The sequence below is a fragment of the Mirounga angustirostris genome, unplaced genomic scaffold, assembly GCF_029215605.1.
Source record: "Mirounga angustirostris isolate CCGP_5_RB_7025 unplaced genomic scaffold, mMirAng1.0.hap1 SCAF_16, whole genome shotgun sequence".
Classification (NCBI taxonomy): domain Eukaryota; kingdom Metazoa; phylum Chordata; class Mammalia; order Carnivora; family Phocidae; genus Mirounga; species Mirounga angustirostris.
The window spans coordinates 20,028,194-20,044,225 of NW_026991724.1; positions in this window are offsets into that span (position 1 = coordinate 20,028,194).

Sequence of the window (16,032 nt, forward strand, 5' to 3'; positions counted from 1 at the left end):
TTTCTGTGCCTTAGCATTGAGCACAAGGTCTGGGGCAGAGCAGAAAACAAATATTTGCAGAGTAAATATTCTCTTTCTTAAAGTCTTGGGGCTGGACTAGAACTCAGGGATAATGTAGTGCTTTGCAGCTCCAAGTACAATCTATAGACAAGCTGCGTTGACAACACCTGGGAGCTCATTAGCCCTGCAGAACCCTACGCCTCACTTGGAACCGATTAGATCACAATATTCATTTTCACTAGATTCTGATTTGGGAGTCATTTTTTATGTTCAGTTGTTATGAACCTTAGCTGAAATTGGAATTATCTAAAGAACTTTAAAACAATTGATATTAGGATCCCATAGAGATTCTGATTTGGTCTGGGAATGTTGCCTGAATACTGAGATTTTTAAAAGCTCCCCATGTTATTCAAAAGATAAGCCAAGGCTGAGAACCATTGATCTAGTTCAACTTTCTCATGTAAAAATAGACACTTTTCCAAAGCTCGATATACACATCTGGGTATTCAATAGTGCTTTATAGAGAGTGGGGAATGAGCAACATTTAATCTACTACTTCTTCCTTTTCAACCTCTCCTTTTCCTCTTACTAAAATCATTAATCTGTCCCTGTATCACAGACTCGTATCTTTTATGCATGATGCCCAAGAGCCCTCAATACCCATTAGTTATTTCATGACACTACTCACCACCCAGAGCTGATTAGAGCAAGTATAGGCTCCAGCCAGAAGAATCAGATTCCATCTTCTAGCAATTTCAAACTGAGACCAAGAACAGCACTGACGGTCTCTGTTTCTCATTGGTCCTCAGGTAAATACAGGATCTGTGGAGCCACATATTCTACCATGGAACTGGGAGCAGAGAGGGGCTGTAAGGAAAAGAGAAGAAACCATGAATTGAGCACATTAAGGGAAGCAGGGATAGCAAGTGGAGAGAACTGATGATCAGATCTACTTAAAACTTCTAGTCCTGGTTTGCAGACCCTTCCATAGCTAAGCTCACTTGCTATTTCCATCATATTATTTCATGAAACATCACTATTGCTAATACACCATCTGTGTTTTTCCTTAAGCCAGCTCAAGTTGGGTTTAGTCTTGGCAAGCACAAAAAGTCCTAACTAATTCATTTTATTTCCCTGCCTAACTCTTATTAGCACATATGTAAGATCACCAATGAAACCCATAGTTAAGGGATGAGGTAATAAGCCATCCAACTTAAAAGGGGGGGGGGATACAGATTATCCATATGTGATGGCAATTCTCTTTCTATGGCATAGAGGGCACTGTAAAAAATTAAATGCACATGCCTGAGGTTTTGAACTGGACCCTTCCAAAAACGGTGATTGTTTAATCCTCTCAACATTATCTCCATGATACAGATAGGGACACTGGAGCTCAGAGTGGCTAGCTGACTTTCTTTTGGTTGTATAGTTGCAAAGTAGCATTGCTTGGATTGAAGTCAGTCAGACTTTGCACCCATGCTTGGGTTCCTGCAGGACTGGCTGGCAGGGAAGCATGGGGTGGGGGTGGGGGTGGGGGTGGGGGCAGAAAGCTGGTGAAATGAGCAGGGACCAAGGATGAAAGACCTTGCTTGTTGTCAATCAGGGGTCTGATAATGGGGCAGGTTAATCAGAGCACCTCAGAGATCTTCTATTTTTTTTTCCGATGAGATGATAACTTTAGAATATTTGGGGGTCAACTTAAAATGGTATCTTCTGCTTTTATTTCATGCCAGTGGGCCATGTTGTCTTACCAACAGCAGTCTTGGTACCCTCATCCAACTCCATCTGCAAACTGTAAAAATGAAACACACCTTTCTGATGTGTGCTTTCCAGTTCATCTTGGGACATATTTGAAGAGCAGCCTGGACCAGAACATTCTTTGTCCCTTGAAGTAAGGGATAGCAAATGTCCCCTACAGTTCTGATTCATTTCTTTTTCCTTTACCATTTAGGTAAAAAGTTTGCAAGATCCAAGTGTTTAACTAAAAGGTCGCATATGTGTCCAGGGTTTTAGTTGATTGTGTAAGTAGACCTTCTCAGCTGTCAGGAGAGCTCAAGCAAGGTCCACTGGCCATCGACCAAGGAATGGAGTCTTTGGGGAAGGGAGGGACTAGGATCATTCTACACTCAATCCTGGGACTTCTCTCCAGGGTGTAGGTAGTGCAGGCAAGGCTAGACTCATCTGAAGATTATTTCAGTACTTATATTCCAACCCAGTCATTGGAGGTGTAAGAAGATCTGGTCTTGATTGTATGTTTTTTTTTAATTTTTTTTTTTTAAAGATTTTATTTATCTGAGAGAGAGAATGGGAGACAGAGAGCATGAGAGGGGAAGGGTCAGAGGGAGAAGCAGACCCCCCGCCGAGCAGGGAGCCCGATGTGGAACTCGATCCCGGGACTCCAGAATCATGACCTGAGCCGAAGGCAGTTGCTTAACCAACTGAGCCACCCAGGCGCCCCTGATTGAATTCTTTAGGAATACACTAAGCTATTCATGAACCTAAAATTACAGTTAAAATGTAGCAGCCTTGTCTGAAGGAATTCTTGGTCTTTAGTTGTATCAGAGAGAACCTAAGGCACTGGTTTCTGTGCATCGTACACCACACAGGGCTGAGACTGTGTTAACACTCCCTGAACACCTACTGTGCATAAGGTAAGGTGCTACCAAACCTCTGGGCTCTCACATATACTATCCTTAATCTTGGAAGTGCCCTTCCCTCCTGTCCATTCTTACTCACTTTGCGAAAACTACATCTCCTCCTCCAGAAGCTTTTCCTGATCCCAGTTCACTTTTTATGCATTCTTTGATCTGTACATATTACCCTCTAAATATATCTCTCATACCAGTCTGTAATACAGCTGTTTTCTTGAGGGACACCCTTCCAGAGCAGGGCTCCTTGAGCAGAGAGAGCATGCTTTAACCAGTTCTGGATCCTCAGCTTCTTGCTCTGTGCTCAACAAGGAGCTCAGAGATAATTGACCCTCCATATACAACGTTATTTGGTTTCTCATTCTCAATTTGAAGATGAAGACCAAAAAGTCCGTAAGAAAACACCATTTACCCTTAGATTGTTTTATCAGGGGCTTTGGCAGACCTATGTTTAGAAATGAATGTAGCCTTCCCAAGAACATGCATTTGTATTGAAGTTTTCCAACTACCAAAATGTAAAATACACATCCACTTTGGCCTAGCAACCACCCTTGTAGGAATTTACTCCACGAACATGCTCACGAGACCTGAGTCAGGACGTGTGTGAGGATGCTGCTTAGCTAGTACCTCGAAACCACTTAGTGTGGCCGCTTCGAGGGCTAGTAGATCCTCCAGAATGTACATCTGCCTGTGATCTCATGTGAACATAATTCAAAAGGACTAAACATATCTGTATATAAGTAGGTGAAGAAAGTCATCATTATGAAGAAAGCCGAGTACTGGCATGTATATAGATTTATTCCTTTGGTTGACATTAAAGAATCATAGATGACAGCTGGATACTTATTTACAGGCTGGTATATGCCTAGCAGTAGCAAAATGACATCATTCTTAATATGCAGGGAATTTTTAATATTGTGATTCATTTAAACCTCACAACCGTGCCATGAGCCCCATTTTACAGGAGAAAATGAGGCAAAAAGAGGCAGTCTTCAAAAATCACACAGCTGGAAATGGTAGAGCTGAGCTTTAGCATCCTCATTTAACAACTTTTAAATGGGCATGTCTGGGGGCCCCTTGCCAGACCTGCTGAACCGGAATCTGGAAGCTTGGAGCTCAGCACTGGCGACTCGGTGAGCGTTCCAGGTGACGGCAACGTCCACGCAGACGAGAGAAGCACCGCTCTAAGCCACGACGCTCTGCCGGTAACACCGTTTCTGGAGGTACCACACAACTCTACCACCTGTTGCGACACTGAGCTTGGAAAGGCGGGTGGAAGACATTCACTTTAACTTTCTTACTGAACTTTTTGAATTGTCTAGACCTACCTATACTGTATTACTTCCGTTTTGATTGGTTTTAAAGGTCAACAGAAATCACTGGGTAGGGGGATGATGGGCCATTTTTATAGGTTTGGGTTTTTTTTTTTTCCTCTATACTTCTATTAAGACAATAAGAAAACCAGATTAACCAATACAGGCTATTAAAACAAAGCCCCGGTCAGAAATGCGCGGCGTTCAGCAAGCTGCCAGGAGAGCTCCTCCGGAGAGTGTGCTTGGGATCAGCCTCGGGAAAGCTGCTCCTGGCAAAACAGATGATTCTTTCACACACGCCCCCCCCCCCCCCCCCGAGGAGCTGCCCCTCCTCTCCCTGTATTGGTAGCATCCATCTCCTTCAGGCCAGGCATGGTGGCTTTTCAATCCTGAGCCCCAGTATGATCATTGCTGTAATTTCCCCGAGATAATGTGGAGGTTAATGAGGTACAGGGAGCTTGAAGTCATCCACTTTCATCTTCAGCTCAGGGAACTCGGGCTCTGAGGAGTTGGAGAAAACCAACCGAAAACAAGACTGAAAAGGATCACAGGAGAATGTGGGTGCGGACCCGAGACCAGAGGGCAAGAAGAATCATCCCAGTCCTCCGGTGATGCTCCCCTAACCTGGAGTAAGAAGAGTCTTTCTCCAGGAGGGCCAGGGGACATTCCGGCATATTCCAACTTGGTTTTGTAGTATGGTTAGTATTCCTTGGGACTTTTGGGGAAAAAAAAAATGAAAACCAATTTTATTAAAGAAGAATCCTCAATCTCTGGAAAAGACTATCTACCTTAGCAAATCCTAAAGCACCTGAGAGTATTTAAAGCTTTGTGACATCCAGCAGTGAGAAAACATGTTGAACATCGATTTCCCTAGTTATCCAGGCTAATTTGATTATGGAACAACCTTCTGGTGTGATTATAATTTGATTCACTTCTAAGAAAGCCACAGTACTGTAGTATCTTCCGGGCAGTGTAACTTGGGGATTTCTGGTAGAAACAAAGGTAGTGTCTTCAGACTAGACTGTGGAAGTTATGAATGCATCATTTGGCCAACATGGGCTGGTTGTGTATGCCTTGCCCTGGGGTAGGTATGGAGATGAAATGTACAATGTCTCCACCCTGAATGCCCTCATTATCTCCAAGGGAGAGAGGAATATCAACAAGAATGAAGCCAGGAGGACAAGGCTGTGGCAGAGGCAAGGCTTTCATATCACGAGAGCATGGGGAGGAGCTCGGGCCAGGAAAGCACCCAGAGAAGCAGGAAGTGAAGGATGAGATGGAGAAACCCCCAGAGAACAGGGCTTACGTGTGGGCTGTGGATTCAGAGGCTCAAGCTCTGCCCCCTACCAGCTCTGTAATCTTGGGCACTTCATTTACCCCTCTGCACTCTGTAAATAGAGGCAGTAAGAATCCCTTGCTTCTGGGATTGGTGCAAGGATTAAATGCACACATGCACCTATATGATGCTCCCGGTGTAGAGGACATCCCTAACATAGGGGCAGTTTCCTCAGGCAAAGAGCTGACAAGGTGCAGGTGCCAAAGGGATGGGGGGCTAGGGAAGTCCAGAAGGAACCAACCTTATCAACACCTTGATTTTGGACTTCTGGCTTCTGGAACTAAAATCAAATAAATGTCTGCCATTTTAAGCCACCCAGTATGTGGTGCTTGGTTACACAGCCCTAGAAAATAAATTGTCAGGGCTTCTCACCCTTAGCACTGCTGACATCGGGGCAGGATCGATTCTTTGCTGGAAGGCGGAGAGGACGATTCTGTGCACAGTACGACGCTCAGCAGCACCCCGGGCTTTTATCCACTGTGCCAGCAGCACCCCCCCCCCCCCCCGCCAATTGGGACAAATGTCTGCTCACTTATTGACTCGTTAATTTATTCATCTATTTGTTTATTCATTCATTGGTGCATTTGTTTATATTCAGCAATTACTTACTTAGAACTGAGTATAGACCGGGTATCTTTCTAGGCTCTGGGAATGCAACAGAAACGGTCTTTAGGTTCATGAAGGCTACAGTGGAGTGGGGAACTCAGATTGCCATCAAATAATCACAGAGCCTTACAAATTAGGGTAAATGCTCAGAATAAAAGGGCTCTGGTTCTGGGCAGACATTACAACAAAGGGGTCTAACCTGAATTGGGGGGGGGGGCTCAGGGAGGTTTGGCTGGAGGTCTGGAAACTAAAGGTTAGTAGGCACAGATGGCAGAGACAGATGAGCATTACAGGTAGAATAAGAGCACCTGCAAAGGCCCTGTTGTAGAAAGAGCCCAGGGAAGATGGGAAGGAAGACAGTGGCTGAGGGAGGTCAAGTACAGGACTCAGGCTTGGGTCTGCATCCCAGGAATTGACCTTGTTTATAGGGCACGAGGACAGAGATGTCACAGCAGGAGAGACAGAGAGGGGCCCCTGATGACGACTTCAATCATCTCTAAGGTTATATACCAGGACAACTAGCCACTGATTTCCATCCCCCCCAAAGAGTGGCCCTTTCTGCCATGTGGCTATAGGCTCCCAGCTCCACTTGGGACACAGGTAGATGTGCAGTTTCTGGAATGGGCTGTCTGGCCTTCTTTGGCTTAGCAAAGAGAGGACCAGAGGCCATCATGTCAGCTCATAAAAAATGCTCTGAAATCTATATTTAGGCCTTGTAGCTCTCTTGTACAAATAGCATATTGTCCTACAAGATGGATGCATCCAGCCCCTTCCAGGCAGTATGATTTTCCCTGGAAGGCCCTTCAGAGATGGATATGCTGCCTCGCTGCCCGCTGATTTGGGTTCATGGGGAATAGTCCTGCCTAGCAGGCATGAGGTCCAGAGCAAATTGCACCCACTTCCAGCTGCACCCTTGTCTCCACAGCATGCATCTTCAATTTTTGTATCAACACAACGGATCATGAGGCATCCCAAGCAACAGATTTTAAGCACGAAACATTGGTGTTCTTCATCCCAGGTCTATAGCTCCCTAGATGCAGCTCACTGGGGAAGTCCCCTCTATTCCTTGGATTCTCAGCTTTCTCTTCTATAAAATGGGGTGAATAATCCCTGCCCTAGATGGTCCCAAATTCTGCCTTCAGGTCAAATGAAAGTCCTGCATGTGAATGACTCTAGAAACTATGGCCCCTTTTGCAGTAAGGGAGGTCCCCAGGCTCTGGTGAAAGCATGTACCAATCACCAGGAGTCTGGAGATACAGGGTTAAATGTGGACTCCCCCCGTTACCAGCTCTGAGGCCATTTTACCACCCTGAGCCTCAATTTTCTCATCTATAGAAAGGGCATAATCATGCTATCCTATGAATGTGTGGAAAGGATGAAAAATCTACCTCTGGACGTTTCTTAGCACAATCTTGCCTCAATGCACAGTTGCAGTTACTAACATAAATGTGAGCTTTGGGAAGAACAGAAAGGAACACAGAGCAACCTCCTGGAGACTGGGAGGTTGGTGTCCAGGGACAGGTGCACTAAGACCTGACAGTCACGTGGGCAGCCTCCCGGCTTAAAGCCCCTCTGGCCCCTTTCATCTGCGGACACGCAGCACCATCTCCATCTGGTCCCACTGGGCCTTCTCTGCAGTGCCTCTTGACGGCCCTATCCTCCCCATTTTCCCTCACTGCCTGTCACAAAGGAGGTGGTATGGACTAGGCCTTCCCTCCTCTGTTCAGGGGATTTGGTCACAGCTGTGAGACCCATGTGATGTCACTTTGGGGCTGAGCCTCCCCCATCCCTGCTGGCAGAGGCCATCTCTTGCATCTCTCCACTCCCTGAGCACTCTGTCCACTCCTTTCTTACAACTTCTGTGTCCTTTTTTCCCCTCTGATCTTGTGTTACAGCTTCCCCAGCATTTGCTGGGCCCACCTACCTAGACTATGAGCTCAGTGGGAGAGCTCTCCATGTTCCTCTCAGAGCCCACGCCCCTCCAGGGTCCTGGTCAGAGTGCCCTCTCTCCTCCTCTCCCTCTTCCTCCAAGAGCATCTCATCACCTTGGCACCCTTATGTGCCCAGCACTGTTCCAGGGGCAGATTCAGAGGCATGCTGAAGAGAGGAAGCCCACTCCCTGGGAGAGACAGTTACTATACAAAATTAAATTAAACAAATAGGTAAGAACAACAGGTCCTGAGAGGCCCCATGCAAAAAAAAAAAATGTTGGTAGGGCGCCTGGGTGGCTCAGTTGGTTAAGCGACTGCCTTCGGCTCAGGTCATGATCCTGGAGTCCCGGGATCGAGTCCCGCATCGGGCTCCCTGCTCAGCGGGGAGTCTGCTTCTCCTTCGGACTCTCCCCCCTCTCATGCTCTATCTCATTCTCTCTCTCAAATAAATAAAATCTTAAGAATGTTGGCAGAATAAGCCAAGAGAGTCAGAAGAAGCTATTTTAGAAAAGGGGGAGGGTCAGGACCCACAGAGGGTGTGGAGGCTTGACAGGGCATCCTGGGTGGGGTATGGAGGCCTGCCTGTTCTCTTCCCAAATCTCAGAGTCTGCCCCTCATGCTGGGAAGTTGATCCGAGGCCACCTCTGCCTCTTCAGCAAGATTATTAGTGCCCTAGGGCTGCAGCACTAAATTATGACCGTATTGGTGGCTAAAGCAACGGAAATTTATTCTCTCAGTTCGAGAGGCCAGAAGTCTGAAATCAAGGTGTCGACAGAGTCATGGTCCCTCTGATGGCTCCAGGGGAGAACCCTGCCATGCCTCTCCAGCTTCTGGTGGATCACTTCAATCTCTGCCTTCGTTGTTGTGGGGCTTTCTCCCTGAGTCTTTGTGTCTTCTCTTCTGACTCGTCCAAGTGTCTCACAAGAACCATCACCCTTGGATTTAAGGCTCATCCAAATACTCAGGAATCATCTCATCTCGGAATCCTTAACTCATTTACATCTGCAAAGACCTTTTCCCAGGTAAGGTTGTGTTCACAGGTTCGGGGGTAATCCAGACACACGGGGGTATGGACAAATCTTTTTGGGGTCACCAGTCAAAACATTATAGCAGGTGAAGGGAAGAACCAATCCTAAAGTTGCTATCTGTTCACGCAGAGGATTCCAGCTTCTATGCATGGATTATCAGCATTTTTCTTTGAATTGAATTTACTTCCAGTTTTATTTTAAAGCATTTAAAACTTTGGTGCCGTACCACATGGGTTTCCTTATTAGGCACTGTCACTTTCTTCCTCTCCTCTGAAGGCTTGTACAGCTCCTCCTCACCGCTCCCCACGCTTGCCCCGCCTTGTGCTCACACATCCAAACAACAGCACCTGCCAGGGGAGGGGAGGGTGGCAGTCCTCCCTCCCTCGGCCCAGGCCTTTTCAGCCTCCTGCTAGATCTGGGCTCATTCAGGACTGAAGGCAAGAAAATGAAATGATTCCCAGCTGGAAAAATAACCGCGTCTGCAGGGCTGGCCCAGAACACAGGGAAGGAGCTCCAGGCCCAGGGTTCGACCTATCATTGTTTTCTTTTGTGTTTTAATACAAATCCCTCTGGTTTCTGTATCGCGCGCTCTCTCTCTCTCTCTCTCTCTCTCTCACACACACACACACACACACACACACACTACACATACAAACCATTCATGCGAGCATGAAGTAAGGTGGGAAGTATACAATGAAATGGAAAATTCTTTTTCCCTTTTCCTTTTGCCAAATGCTACTCTTACAGGTACTTTCTCCAGAAATGTATTTTCTCCAGAAAACATACCCATCCCCCCTCCAGGTGATGCATATTTGTATGCACACCTAGAGTCTGTTTTTCAGTTTTGTTTTACATTTTATCCATGTACATATTTACACGTAAATGCTTTTCATTGAGGAAAAGGGGCATCCTTTCCCATGGTCTGGCACACTGATTCTCCTTCAACAGCTTTCCTTATTGGGATATCTGGAGAGATCTTATTTTTAATAGCTACAAAGGACTCCATCCAATGGCTGGACCATCATTTGTATAACCATGCCAACTAGTTTCTGATGGAGTTACACACAAGGTTTAGCCTCCCGAGTCAGCCCAGCGTGCTTTTCCCTGTAGCTGTGCATATAGCAAATTTATCTATAAATAACATAACATCTATAACTTTATACATGTAAAATGTTATATAACATAATATACACATAATCACATTTAATTATCACAACTCTGAATGATTATAATCCTTACTTTATAGATAACGAACTGAATTTTTAACCTCTGATAGGAGGATAGGGAAATGAAGGTTCACGGAGGTGAGGAGCTTTATGCAAAGTCTAAGGAAGTGAGATTCTAAGTCCTTTATCCATTATGCAGTGCCCCCCCCCCCCTTTTTTCCCCAACCTTCTTTCAACAATTTGGCACAGACCACACCCTTTTGGTTTCCAGCCCTAGCATCCTTTCTGGCCACATTTTTCTTTTCCAAGTCGATTCTCTGTTCCTGAATACCAGTGGGAATGCAAACATCCTCACGTCTGTGTAAGTGCAGAGGGAGGGATGATGCATCAAGCCTGGCTGGCTCCTGATGGACTGTGAATCCCACACTCTATGGGGCCCACATGGGTCTGCATCACTTCCCGTGTAGCCTTCTCCTCTGGATCACTCGTGAAGGGAAAAGAAAAATAAACTTGACTCAGTGTTAGCCCGTCTTGATTCCTGGGTGGGCCTAGTAGCTGTGGGGCTCTAGTCACTTAGCTCATGGGCCTGGTTACAACTTCCTGCTCTTTGAAAAGAGCACAGGAGAAGAGCGCATTGAATGAGCTTTACAGCTGCAGTAGACGCCAACTTGTCCAAGCCCAACACTGGCCCACGATGGCCTCATTGAGTCTGTGCGATAGAATGCTGGCGGTGGACCCATGTTCTAGCCTCTAGGACTGTGTGTGCTTGGGAAAGCTCCTAACTCCCTGAGCCTCTTTTTCTTCAACTGCCAAAAGAAACGGTCAATCCCCCATTGTAGGATTGTTGGTGACTAAATGGCAATGAGAGAAGCTTCCAGAGCAGCGGTTCTCAAACTTTGCCACACATTACACATTTGACCCACCTAGAGGGCTTCACAAACCTGAATGCCTAGGCCACATTCCGGAACAATTAAATCAGAATATCTGAGACTGGGACCCAGGATTCAGTATTTATAAACCAATCAACCACCCACCCACAGCTCCCAGTGTGTAGCCAAGGATGAGAACCAGAGATTTAACCCAGTGCCTGCCCCATACATAGTCATCACTCAACGAATGCTAATAACTGCCTTCTCTTCCCTAAATCCTAAAGAAAATGTAAATCTCCAAATGCTTTTTGAGAAACCACCCATACATAAAGCCAAACAGTCAAAGGGGTGCCAAGGCAGCCATCTTAGGCAAGTTCCCTGACTCTCCATTCACTCTGAGAGCAAGGGTACAGTGTGAGGTCAGGGTTGATTTTTTGGAAGCTTCTGGAAAGTGAAGCAATGGCATTTCTGAAATTCCTGCCCTTCCTTCTTATCACAATCCCTTTATCAGCTCAGCTCTGAGCCAGTCTCTCAGTCAGGGAGGGTGTTGAGTGAGCCCCCTCTACCAGAGAGCCTCCTGGCGGGGGTGCAGGGGCACCTGTGTGCAGACCTCACACAAGACTCAAAACCCCACCAACTCCGGGTCCCCCTAAAGTCTCTATTTGCTCTCACCTCTGAAAGTCAACTAGTTGCTTTAAGTTAAAACTGAGCTTGTGATTTAAGATACTGAGAATAATCACGAATCTAGGGACACCTGTAAGGATTCATGACTAACCACTCCTCTTAGGGAAATTACTTAGACCACCAAATCCTTGAGGACCATCCTGGTCATACCTGCATCAGTTGCCATTGTCCACCCAGTATACGCCGCCACACCCCCCCCCCACTCCCCACCCCTCCATCAACAGCTCTGCCATCACAGCTCCCATATAGCCTACACGAGGGTTTCCCAAACGGTGACCCTTTGGGGTACCATCACTTCAGGGTCAGCCTAGGAACCCTGGGCTTAACATGCCCCTCAAGCAACACCTCTATTCACACAACTGAAAATGCCTTTCCTAAACTTTTCCCAGAGAATGGTGTGTGTAGCTAATCTGGGTGCCAGGAGAACAGAGCAGGAAAGGAAGCTGAGCCGCGTGCTTTGTGCTCTGGCTCCCTTATCCATCTTGTTCAGGATGACGCCCCAGTGTCTGCTCTGCAAAGGCTAGAATGCCCACCAGGAAGGCGCAGCAGAGACTTACCTGCTCCGAGCGCGGGAGGCCGCAAGCCCGCTGGGGAGGAAACCGAAAGCGGAATTGCTGTTGAAAAGGAAACGCGTTCTAGACTGAGGCCTTTTATACTGACCTGTCCTGAATTACCTGGAATGGCTTCCATCTGTGTAAAAATTGCCTAAAGGGCCAGGTTCCAATTCCTCTTTTTTCTGCGGAAGTTCTTTTTCCCCAAGTGTGGGCCCAGAACATTCGTTTCCTGGGTTGTTCTTGACGGGGGGATATCATTCCGTTGTCAGAAGAGCATGTTAATTATAAGAGACCACATTTCTCTTCTGCGCACTCATAACGCATCTTAGCCTCTTAAAGATGCTGAGAAATCCTACATTAAAAAAAAAGTATCCTTCATCTTTAGTGCAAGATTTCCCAAAATTATTTGACTAAGGAATGTTCCATCTCTTTCTCTACCTTCTCTCTTCGCGTCTGTTTTCTAGTCTAACATTAAGAGCAGACCACGGGAACAATGTTCTTCAGAGGGAACACTGGAAACACTACCCTAGGAGGAACAGTCCTTTTTTTAATGAACAAATGAATCAAACAGCTCACAGCAATGCCCCTTGCGGTATTCACGCTCCAGCACTGCCTGCAGCTGCGTTCCCACCTCTGCAGAGAAGCCTAATCTGACCGTTAACAGGCTGCCCCAGGGTCAGTGTAAAAAGGTTTCACATGACCACCTCTGGTCAGGGCGAGAAGCCCTTAAAGTAAACCCGAAGTGTTCAATTCAGGTGTTGTTCTGGCAGTGCTGGGAGTGCTCATGGGATTAATGTGGTGAGTGTCAGCCTCGGGGACAAAAGCGGGCACTGGAGGCCTGCTCTTCTGCAGACCTGCAAAACTGAGGCTATTTGATGTGGGGCACCTGCGACCAGGTGCCGGCGATGCATTTATATCGGGCATTAACTGGTTCACTTTCAGAGCTGGAGACCAGTTCCAGGATGCTCAGTGGTCTTTGTGACCTGCGGAAGACCAGGTGGATCGGAAGGTCTCTCTGTGCTGCCAGGTCCCTCGGGGAGCTGCCCCTCCCGTGCTCTTTGGGATCTCTTCCCAACTTACTGATGAGGAACTGGGGACCCAGAGAGGAGAGGTAACATGTCCAAGGTCACAGCACTCATAAGTGATGGGCTGATGTAGCCCAGCTTTAGGGCTGGATCCCACTGTGATTGCCAGTTGCCAAAACCAAGGTGTGCTCGCCACTTCTCCTTTCCATGGCCACTGAAGCCTGGGTCTGAAGCCACATATATCTTATAAAAACAAAACAACAACAAAACAATTGGTGTGTATGTGTGTGTGTGTGCATTCATGTGCCTGTTTGTTTCTGTAGGCATCCAACACATATTTGTAAATGCTGACCAAATATGTGCCACAAATATGTGGAGACACGAGAGAGAACAAGGGTGGCATCCCTCTTGTCCTCAAGGAGAGGCATCTTGGTATAATGCTAAAAAACAAAACAAAACACTATCTGAAACCAGATAGGCCTGCTTTCCATAATCAGCCCTGCTTCATTATCTTACTGAGTGACTTTGATCCTTTACCCCCTGTGCCTTACTTTTCTCAACTAAAAATTGGGCATAAATTTCAAGGTTCTTGTAAAGACTGATTTAACGTAAGCAAGGTTCCCAGCATTGTTATATCCAATGTCATTTAGTGTTTTCTGAGTAGGAAATTTGGAGGGGCTCCCCTAGAGCAAGCAGAGGAATCTCTTTTCAAAATGAGGAACTGGAGATGACAAAGGGTGGTGTTCACACAGCACCACCCAGGATGGTGCACATATGTACTGCATGTCTGTGGGTGCGAATGCCAGTGTGTATTGAAGGAAAAAAAGAGTTTCAAGCAGTACCCACACACGGCTGGCTAAAAATGTGCAGAGGGATGTACTGAATTAAAATCCTTCCAATTACTGTTTGTCACCTCCTTACAGGTTACATTAGCCTGTACTGACATGAGTGAAAGATTCCAATGGGAAAGAGGGGAAAAAGGAAAAGAATCTTTTAAGAAAAGGATCGAAACTCATTTGCAACTTCTGCCTAACACCAGGAGCAGGGTTTAAACAAAATCGCATGACCACTGGATGAAAACGATGTTGTGGTTTTCACACACACACACACACACACACACGGGACTCCACAGTCACACACATTCACTTCGGGAGCACTAAACATGCCCCGGAGGCTCCCCAAGTTCTCCATATGGATCATCCACTCAGCATCCACTGTTAATATCCCCGTTTCACAAACCAGGGAAACTGAGGTTTCCTGAGGTTCAGTCATTTGCTGAGTCAGGGCTCCAACCCTCCCAGCAATTAGGGTCAAGCTCGGGCTCACAAACCCTGGGTGTAACGTGGTGAGGGGACACCCACAAATTACAACCCAGGAAGGAGGCAGAGGTGGACTTTGGAGAAAAGGTGGCCTTGGGGTCGGAAAGCCTGGCTTCTATTCTGGCCGTGCCCCGCTGTGCCCCAGCCTGGGTCTCAGGGGTTCTCAGCCCAAGAGTTAATAGGAGGACCTTAATGGACTGTGTGTGAAAGCGGGTGCACAGCCAGATACAGACTGTGGGACGTTTCCCTTTCGTCCTTTCTTCCTAACCAAAGCGCCCCATCCTTGAGCACGAGGACTTGCTTTTACTTTCTTTGGCTTGAGAACAGCCTTTGAGTGAAGTCAACAATCCGGAGACAGGGGAGACAGCCAGGCAGAGGAAGACAAACAAAACTGACACCCAGCAAAAATGCAAAGGTATTCAAAACGCAAGCTCTAATTTCCACTCCCCTGCCTGAAGCCTGCCAGACACAAGGCTTTGAGAAAGAAAAAAAAAAAAATCTGATTTGTACTGAAAGGGGCCAAAAATAACCTTGCTTTCTCCTGCAGAAGAAAACAGAAAACTCTGCGGTTTCCTCCCATTTGGATGTCCTTTTTCGCGGGCCAGTGGTGGGCAGAGTGAACTCAGAGCCCGGGCTTGAAAGGAGACAATAGGCCAAAACCTGGAGCGTGACAAGGGGGAGAGGAGGCCAGTGAGAAGTGAAGCCCGGGTTTTGCCAGGGGCACAGTGGCATGGCCCGAGAAGGAGGCAGTCATTAGGAGGGAGGTCTTCATTTGCATATGCTAATTCCAAGCTATTTCTAACCAGTAATAGGCCTGTTTTTTTGGCCTTCCATAAAGAATCTTGTGCGTCCCTACTTTCCATCCCCAGTTCCTCTGCACTGTTTTGACTTTTTTTTTTTTTTGGCCCAAACCTCCTCCCTGGGCTCTCTGCTTCCGGGCTATTCCTATCTTCCCCACATTTTCTAAACTACAACTCTGATGTCCCTTCTTGTTTAAAAGCTTCCGGTGACACCCCATCAACCACAGAAAACTGTTTATATCAGGTCCCAAGCTGTGTTTTGTCTCTGTCTCCCTCCGCCCTCCGCCAGCCCTGGGTATGCCTCCTTTTCCCCAGCCTTTTGCTTTGTTTAGGTCAGCAAACCCCACCCACTCTTCCTTCCTGGATCCCTGCCTCTTGTACATCCTGGCCAGCATATCTCCAGTCTCCCCTGGGATGTCCCCCTCAGCCTCAGCCCCCAGTGGTTCCTTTTCTCTGCAGAAAGGACTCTTTTCAGAAATGCTCTGTCAGTGTAAGTTGTCACAGTGGCTCTGAAACCCAAGTACAATTTCCCCCAACTTAGTGATGAGGAAGCCAGGGCCCATAGAGGAGACGATAGGCTCAAGGTCACATGACTCATAAGTGATGGACTTAGCACACTCCCAGCTTGGTGAGCGGGGCTGGATCCCGCTGTGATTGACAGCTGCCAAGACCAAGCACAAGGTTTCCTCACAATGATCCTGAAACCTCTAAACTGCATGTCATTGCTTCCGAAATAATTAAGCAGCCACTCCA